Source organism: Micropterus salmoides, unplaced genomic scaffold (assembly GCF_014851395.1).
Source record: "Micropterus salmoides isolate LMB-PRFRI ecotype aquatic unplaced genomic scaffold, ASM1485139v1 Ms_hic_scaffold_9, whole genome shotgun sequence".
Lineage (NCBI taxonomy): Eukaryota > Metazoa > Chordata > Actinopteri > Centrarchiformes > Centrarchidae > Micropterus > Micropterus salmoides.
The window spans coordinates 34,157,716-34,166,276 of NW_024044681.1; the positions used below are offsets into that span (position 1 = coordinate 34,157,716).

The 8,561-nt window shown below is 41.1% G+C and overlaps 1 pseudogene; it reads left to right on the plus strand.

Moving 5' to 3' along the window:
* The first annotated feature begins 375 nt into the window (after positions 1–375).
* On the plus strand, positions 376–8,005 carry LOC119896169 (annotated as a pseudogene).
* Positions 8,006–8,561: the final 556 nt, after the last annotated feature.

The window sequence follows — 8,561 nt, forward strand, 5'->3', positions numbered from 1 at the left end:
GGCTACAGCAGCAGAAGACCACACCGGGTGGTACTCCTGTCAGCTAAGAACAGGAAACTGAGGCTACAATTCACACAGGCTCACTAAAACTAGACAATAGAATATTAGAAAAACTAATCTGATGAGTCTCGATTTCAGCTGCCACATTACAACATGAAAGCATGGATTCATCCTGCCTTGTATCAGGCTGGTGGTGTGTAATGGTGAGAAAAGTTGTCTACGCCCACCCACAGCGTGAGCCTCTCCTACGTCCGCACCTTGTATATATATACATACACACACACACAAACACACACACACCGGTAAGACCTGGCCTTTGGCTCCCATTTCTCTTCAGCACTAAGCTGTCTAAAAAGCAATCATTAAGCTACAAGGATGGAGGGTGGAGGCTCTGCGGGCAGTGGTGACAGCTCTGTCGATCAAGAGGCTTCTGGGACTCATGTCCTGAAAGGGGTGTGGAGGCACAGGCCGGTGACACGGCCTGTTGTTCCACAGTGGGATTTGGCGCTGGTTTTACACGTGCGAACCCAAGCCCCTTTTGAGCCTTTAGAGACGGCGAACCTGACGTTTCTTTCGGCCAAGGTCGCCTTACTTGTGGCTCTGACATCGGCCAAGAGGGTCAGCAATCTGGCTGCCCTCTCTGTGGCTCCGTCGTGTCCCAGGATTCAGGATGACGGCAGCACGGCTGTCCTGTGCCCCAATTCTGCATCCCTTCGGTCCCTTCGGTCGCGGGTGATTACTCTCTCGGGCTTCTTTCCCCCCCCCCCATGGGTCTGAGGATGACACTACGTCCCACCTCCTCTGCCCAATGCGTGCGCTGTCCTGTTACTTGCCTGTTTATGCACTACAGGGAGCAGTCCAAGGGACTTCCCCTGTCGGCGCAGCGCCTGTCTCAGGCCTATGTCAGCCAGTGAGTCCCCTCCGGATGACATCAGGGTTAGGGTTATGAGTACTGATTCTCCCACAATAACTTTAAACTTGTTGATCAACTTAGACATTTATTAAACTCAATTTAAAGCCACTCTGTAAAAAGTTTATTCACGGTCATCACTTCATTTTGTGAACTTCTTACCTGTGTTTCCAAACAACTCATGAAACTTTGTCTTCACACCACCACCCTCGAAACATTGCTCCTCTGGTATCTCCCAGTGACTTTCTCGGCAGTCTCCTGTTTTTATCTGACATATTGGCATGAACACCAGACATAAAAGGCATGGCACATACGTGCACCGCCACAGAAGTGTGACATCCCAGATTCAAATCTGACCGTGGACCTTTATCACGTGCAATTCACTCTTCTTTGAACTATAAATAAACTATTAATAAAAAGACAAGATACAGTTGTGTATACCAAGAAAACATACACATATTAATGTAGTAACTTATATATTAAAGTAATGATTATTAACAACATGATGAGTGAATCAGAGGTGTGCAAAAGCAGAACGCCTTCTTTAAGTGTAAAGCTGGAGTTAAATTGAGCTATTTGGAGGAGCTGAGTTATGTGTCAACTTTTAAAAGGATCTGCCTCTCCCACAATCCTCTTAAAATGGGAAGAATATAAGAGCTTTACTTGGCAAAGGTAAAACCACAGTGACACCATGGCTTTCTAAAATACAGAAATTATGTAAGTCAGGTGCTAGTTTAGGAAACTAGTGTGTGGCTGTGTGTGTGTTTACGTGCGCATTTATTTATTTATTTATTTTACACACACAACAGAGTATTAACTTAACCATTTATTTTAAGATCTTTAAATAATAATAATAATGTAAGTATGTGTCTTCAGTTCGAACAAATTGTGATTTTTCACTTGCTCGCACTTTTGGCTTTCAGTGGATGAATTACAGAGGGAGTTATGTTTAACAATAATAATTTATCTATAAATAAAATGACCTGGGCTGCCGTCAGTCAGTTTACATCACATGATGATCTTTCACCCCAGGTCATCTGCGATGTGCCCTTATGGGGTTGCAGACATAGACATATATACAGGTAGACGCTCTATTGGCCGTCGGGCAGCATTCTCATGATCAAATCGTCGGACCATCGCAAACAGGGCTCGGGGGATTACTTTTCACAAGTAAGATTTAACATTACCGTACTATTGGTTGTATTTTGTGAATTGAATATTACCAGAGAGTTGAGATGGAGCAAGGATCTTTGATATTACTGTACTGAAATTGTAGCCAGCTAGCTACTGTAACTACTTTTATTTATCAAGTAGCTAGGCCACACAAGCTACACTTTAATTGTCATGTGAAATTAGCGCAACTTAAAGTATCTTCTTATGTAGTGAACTAGCCTAGCTTTATTCATGGCAGAGTAACTGATAGCTTAGCTCACTACAGTTTCCAAGTAGCTTGCCCAACACTGTGTAATATTCACATGTAATTCACCCTAACAAATGTAATATACCTCTCATGTCAGGTGTATCAGCATTCATAAATGTAAATATTCTATTATAAATCACAGGACAGGGTGATATACTTTATATAAATTGTATTATGCTTCTTCATTTTAGTTGGAAAAGGGCAGGGCTATGTCTACCTCCAGAAGAGCTGAAGAAACCCTGTCTTTGGCCTCTCAGGATTCCCAAGAAATGGCAACCTCACACCCACAACCTCAGCCTAATGATGTTAAATATTTCTACTTTAAACATCATATCATAATGTTCCGGGACATATTAAAATCTCACTTGTTTGCTGCAAGTCATATTAAACACACTCAAAATAAACCCATAAACACACAATTGAAGACACGTTGAACTTGCATTCCTGGCACACACGCGCACACGCACATATGGTGCTGGCAGTGGCTTTGACAGGTGATGACTATAAGAAAGAATGTGGGCCATAAACTAGTGGTGTCAAAGTGATGTTTGTAAAGTGAAACATTACTCAAACCATGTTCATCCCTCTTTCTACTAGGATCATGGCTATGCCTTGCCTGCTTCTCCTACCGCTCTTAAGACCAGACTCAATGAAGCCTTGGCAAGAGTGGAAAGTCTGCTGCGAGAGAAAAAGAATGCCGTGGCCATAGAAAAGAGGGCAAAGACCACAGTGAAGAGTCTTTTGGGGGGATTTGAGGGAAAAGAACCTCATTAATGAAGAGCTCAACGAGAAGCTTGAATTCTACTCCGGTAAGACAAAATTAGCAAATTCATGTACATGTTATTCTTATTCTTCTATTAAACTCCTTAGTTATTATCTGAAGGGGACTTATTTATTTTAAATCATAACATTTCAGATCTTCAGATAGACCTCATGGCAAACCAGGGCCATGAGTATACAAAGGATTACAGAGAGTTTGCTCTCACGCTCCATCTACATGGTCCAAAGGCATACAAATACCTCAGAGAGACTCGACATTTTCCCCTCCCACATCCACAGACATTACAAAGGTAGGCTTAATGTTGTCCGATTGAATTTTTGGAAATTACTGATGCAAACACGTTAAATAACTTCTTTTAAAAAATTTAACAGTTGGCTGCGTTCGGTGGATGACATGCTGGATATGCTGGAGAGGAGATGCCTGGGAGACCAGGCTAAATATGGATGTGTTTCACTCATGTTGGATGCTATGTCCATCAGAAAACATGTGCAATATAAACCACATACCCAGTCAATGTCTGGTTTTGTAGACATGGGTGATGGAAACAGTGAGGCTGATGTTGCTACTGAAGCTCTTGTGTTCATGGTGGTTGGCCTACAAGGGCATTGGAAGGCTCCCATTGCTTACTTCTTGGCAAAGTCTCTCTCTCCAGAAACACAAAGGGTCCTTCTCAGTCATACTTTGGAGGATCTGCATGCACGGGGCATTCAGGTGTTATGTGTAACATACAATGGATGGGCATGCCTCCAATGTCAGCATGTGCAACCAACTTGGGTGTGAGCTGAAGGGAGACCCACGACAGCCGCTTCAAACCAGTTTCTTGCATCCGGTGACTGGCGAGAGTATTTGTAATGATGGACGCTTGCCACATGCTTTTTTTTCACTTGAACTACAGTAAAAAGGTACACAAAAATGCAAATCAGTGCAATCCTTCATAATGACATAATCCAACAACTCTTGCCCTTGCAAAAAATTGTTTTCAATAAAATCATAATACAACTTATTCTGGTTAAATATTCATACAAACTGAATATTAACCATTTTTTACAATATGGCAAGATGAGTATGGCAGCGCTGATCTTGTACTTGATTGCAGAATGGTGAGGCAGCTGGTGAGGCTTAACTCAGGACACACACACACACAGCAAGACACTATGCAGAGGTGGAGGCCATGGCAGTTACTTTCTTTTCTCACGGGAGAATTGTATTTATTAAATACCACTGACTGTTTACTGGCTTTTACCAACCTATTGGCGCTTTAGACACAGGTAAAGCCCCCATCGTACTTGCTTTTTAACAATGCATAGGCATAGACAGCCTTCAGTGTCGCCAACGCAATTGTTCACATACTGCTGCTGACCTGCTTTTTTTTCTGCATTTAATGGCGATTGGCAAGCCAACTGCATACCGCCACCACCTGGGATGGTGTGGAACAGTAGATTGCTGCTGACCTGCCTGTCAGGTCGACATACTGCCCCCACATTCTTGCGGAAGCGTAGTGTTAATTCCTCAAGACGTTCACAACCTACGCTCCAAAGGAACGCAGGATACGTGTGGTAGCCATTTTGCGTACGCAAACGAGTAGTAAAAAGCAAGTATGTCCAGGGCTTAACTATGTTAAATCAGAAAAGACTACATCATGAGTGAACAACTATTTTTTTTTTTCGTGCAAAATGACCGTGAGAAATGTGAAGAGTCTTTGGTGATCCGTTGTGATGTCATCATATTTTAAAATGGGTAATGAAGCTGTGAGTAATATAGGATATAACCCCGAGGATCTAGATGTTAGTGGTGGCGGTGGAAGTGTACACTTGGGCCTTGCTTTGGATGGCAGGTGTTATGGTCACATCCTTTTGAGTTCTTTCCATAGTGATATCACACTTGTGCAAAGTGCACACTGAGACTTTGCAAAGCTTCCAAATACTTTCACCAAGGCCCACTTCTGTGGCCCACCAGCGTTTCAAATGAAATGAAATGAAATTAAGCTGTCATTGTCTCCTATCCTCACTGGTTTCCTCCAATAGCTTCATGGGCTTGTAGGAATCTCGAACAAACACTACAATGCCGTTCACTAGTGAGAAAAGGGATTCACTTGCCAAAACAACCCCAGTGGTGTCAGTTAGACTGAGGACTGTGAGTAACACGATAAGTGTACTTCGTTAGGAGACTCAACTGTAAGCAATGCAGAGAAGCCCCTGTATTGTCCCTGCATATTATCTGCTCTGTCTGTTGCATTACTGATACATTGTTTGATATCTATAGCCATGTTTCCATCTAATTGTCATGCAAATTTTAAGTGGACTTTTGAAATGTCGCAAAAAAGAAAAAAATAATTGCTAAATATGTGCGTTTCCATCAGGAACGAATAAACCAGGCTATGTCAAGTGTCGTTACGTCAGTAGTTGACGTTACACATGGCTATAATACACAAGACGTATGGGTTCCAAACCAGAAACAAAACCAGTCACATGAACCTGATGGCCATTGATCTTAGAAAAATGGAGAGATGTCCTAAGGACTGTGCTGTGTTTCAAGCGGGCAAGTTGCTAACAGCCATGTCTCTGCACGTTATGGGAATATCCGGTGTTATCCAGAGTTTTGCATGCCTGCCGAGAATTGCATGCACCTCCAAATGATGCTTTTAAATGCTATAATATCCTTTGTGGGGTTCATCAATGGTGATAAATTATTTGAAGTATTTATTTTATGAACATTTAAATATGTGGTGATAACCCTGTTTGATCAGTGTGCAGAGCAAAGTATCTGAAAAGAACTTTTAAGAGGTGAATGCATAATTCGGCAGAACAGATGATGAAGGCTACCTGCTGAGACTTGCATCCACCTTTTTTCTCAGCACAAATGAGCATTACCAGCCGCAAGGTGCATGAAATTCTCGGCAGGCATGCAGAACTCTGCACAACCGGTCAAGACGCCCACAGCAGAAACAGCTGATCAGTGACTTACAAGTTCGCTACTTCAGAACTTATTCGGAAAAAGTGTTTCCATCTTCCATTTAGCTATGATGTTTATTTTTGGTCATAAGTTATGAGCGTGTAAAATATGCTTGTGAGCAAATGACGGTACTCCACACGCGCAAAAATAACCTTCCCGCGCGCACGATAAAGTACTCGCGCACAAATTCAACGAGTGAGCGCCTGGCATGCTTTCAAAGGATAACTCTGCTTGCACAGTGGAATCCCGCTCGTGGAGTGGGCTTCTGTTCGCGGAGTGGTGTTTAGCTTGTGCACTGTATTTCTGCTCGCTTGAGTCTACATGACTTTTGACAATTTGGGGGCGGAAACCAAGGAGGGCACTGACCCTCTTATGATTGGTCACTTTCAACGTGATCACAACCAGAGCCCTTAAATAAGAGTATTACGACACTCCCATTGACTTCTGTCAGAACTGTGGAATGCGGAAGTGACATGTGTCACGGGGCAGCCGATAGTTCCAAACACTGAATAGTTCTGAAAACATCATGATTTATCATTGTCAGGTCTCTTGGAGAAAACCGCAAGCAAGATATATTGTTATATAATTAAGTTTCTTCTTGTTTTATTTATTTTACTGCTTAATCTCTCGTTCCACACTCCAGTCCAGTTGGTGGCGGTAATGCACCATTAAACTGGTTTGCCCACCGCCAATAAACACAAGAGAAGAAGTTCCAGCGCTGTATCCCATTCATTTTTGTTGTGTCCAACCAACCTACGCTCGCTTTTTAGACATTTTAATCCATTAACTGACCTCTTGTGAATTTAGTCATTAGTGGTATCTTATGTAGCCAGCTTTAGTTCATGTTTATTTGAAGATATTAACTAATTTCATCAGATTGTAAGTGCAGCTAGCTAACCTGAGCAACACTTCACTGGCTAAGTTACCATAAAGTTAACGTTACTCCCTGTCAGTTTGCTGACATTTACTTTAAATGTCAAGTTATAAGTGTACGTTGATTCGTTGGCATGTAAAGTTTATCTTATTATTGTTATTAGAATTATTGTAAATAATTAAAAATAATATAAATCCTTAACAGTACAGGCATCATAAAAGCATAATTCATGGCTGAGTATGGCTGGTGTATTTATTACATTAGATTGTATAGGTGTACCTAATAAAGTGACCACTGCAGACACAAGTCAAGGTTTTCCCTGTTGCTCCTCTGGGATGTGTGGTTGAGTGTGGTCACCCCATAGACTGTATGGGTCACCCAAACCACTGGGCTAGCCTGCCACCTAAACTACAACAAATCTCAACAGTGATGACCAACAAAAGCATACTTTATAATTTGAGAAACATCTGCACATTTAAATCTTGTAGATTGAAATGCTGTCTTAAAATACAGAGAATTAACATAGAATTATTTGCAGTCTAAAAGTGTGCAGACTTTTTTACTTTTTTACCTTGCAGTGATTGATTTGGCTTTTAAGCTGGATGTGTACACACTTGATCCCTCTTCTGGTATTTAATATAAGAATTTGCAACAAAGTAGTAGTACTAAATATGACCATTTTATTAAGGTGTAAAGGAACTTGTCATACAACTTTTAGTCCACTGAAATAACATGAAAAAAATTTATAGTTATGTAATATCAGATTCTTTACTGGGGCACAGAACCAAATAACCGAGATCATGCCAATGTCCAGATACAACTGGACCTAACTGTGTACTCTCACTCCTGTAATCTCAACCTCATGAAATTATTTGAGAAACATTGGCTTTCCATGTATATTATAATTATTATTAATATTATAATATTAAAATCCATGTCTTAAATGTATTAACCTTGTATTAACATGTATTAACACTGTTTCATCTCCCTGTTCTTTCCAGCAGCACCAGGCTCGTGTCTCCTCAAGAGGTGGTCTCATCTGGGGCCTACGACCTGGTTTGCTTCTGACAGTGGAATTTCCTCAACAAAAACACCCTCTCCCTGTAGATAATATATAATAAAGTGTTTTGTTGAATGCAATTGGTTGCCTTACATATTTTGCATTATTGACCAACGTCTCTCTTGACTTAAACTGAGCAGCTTCAGTTATTTGTTGATATTCACTTGTTGGGGATGTTTATGTGAATGTGTCTTAACGCAACAGTACATTAGGACATGTGATATACAGTAGACTAATTATATATACTGCATAAACAGTACGTGTGTTTTGAGGTATAGTTTAGCCTGTGTTTCGGGAAGGCTAAAGGGGTAACGTTACACTAGCCATTTTAAAATAAATTACCAAGCAGTGATTATATGGATTGTATTTAGGAACAGAGTAATTCACTCAGTAGCCTAACCATCTCTGCTGTTGCATTTCAACAGATAACACTGTTAATGCTGTCTCTCTGTCCCTCCAAAGAAAACAATCACTACTGGAAGTACAGTTAACGTAGTAATCGATGCACATTATATGAAAAGTGCTGCAAATATAGTCTGCTGTTAATGTGATGTAACGTCACAC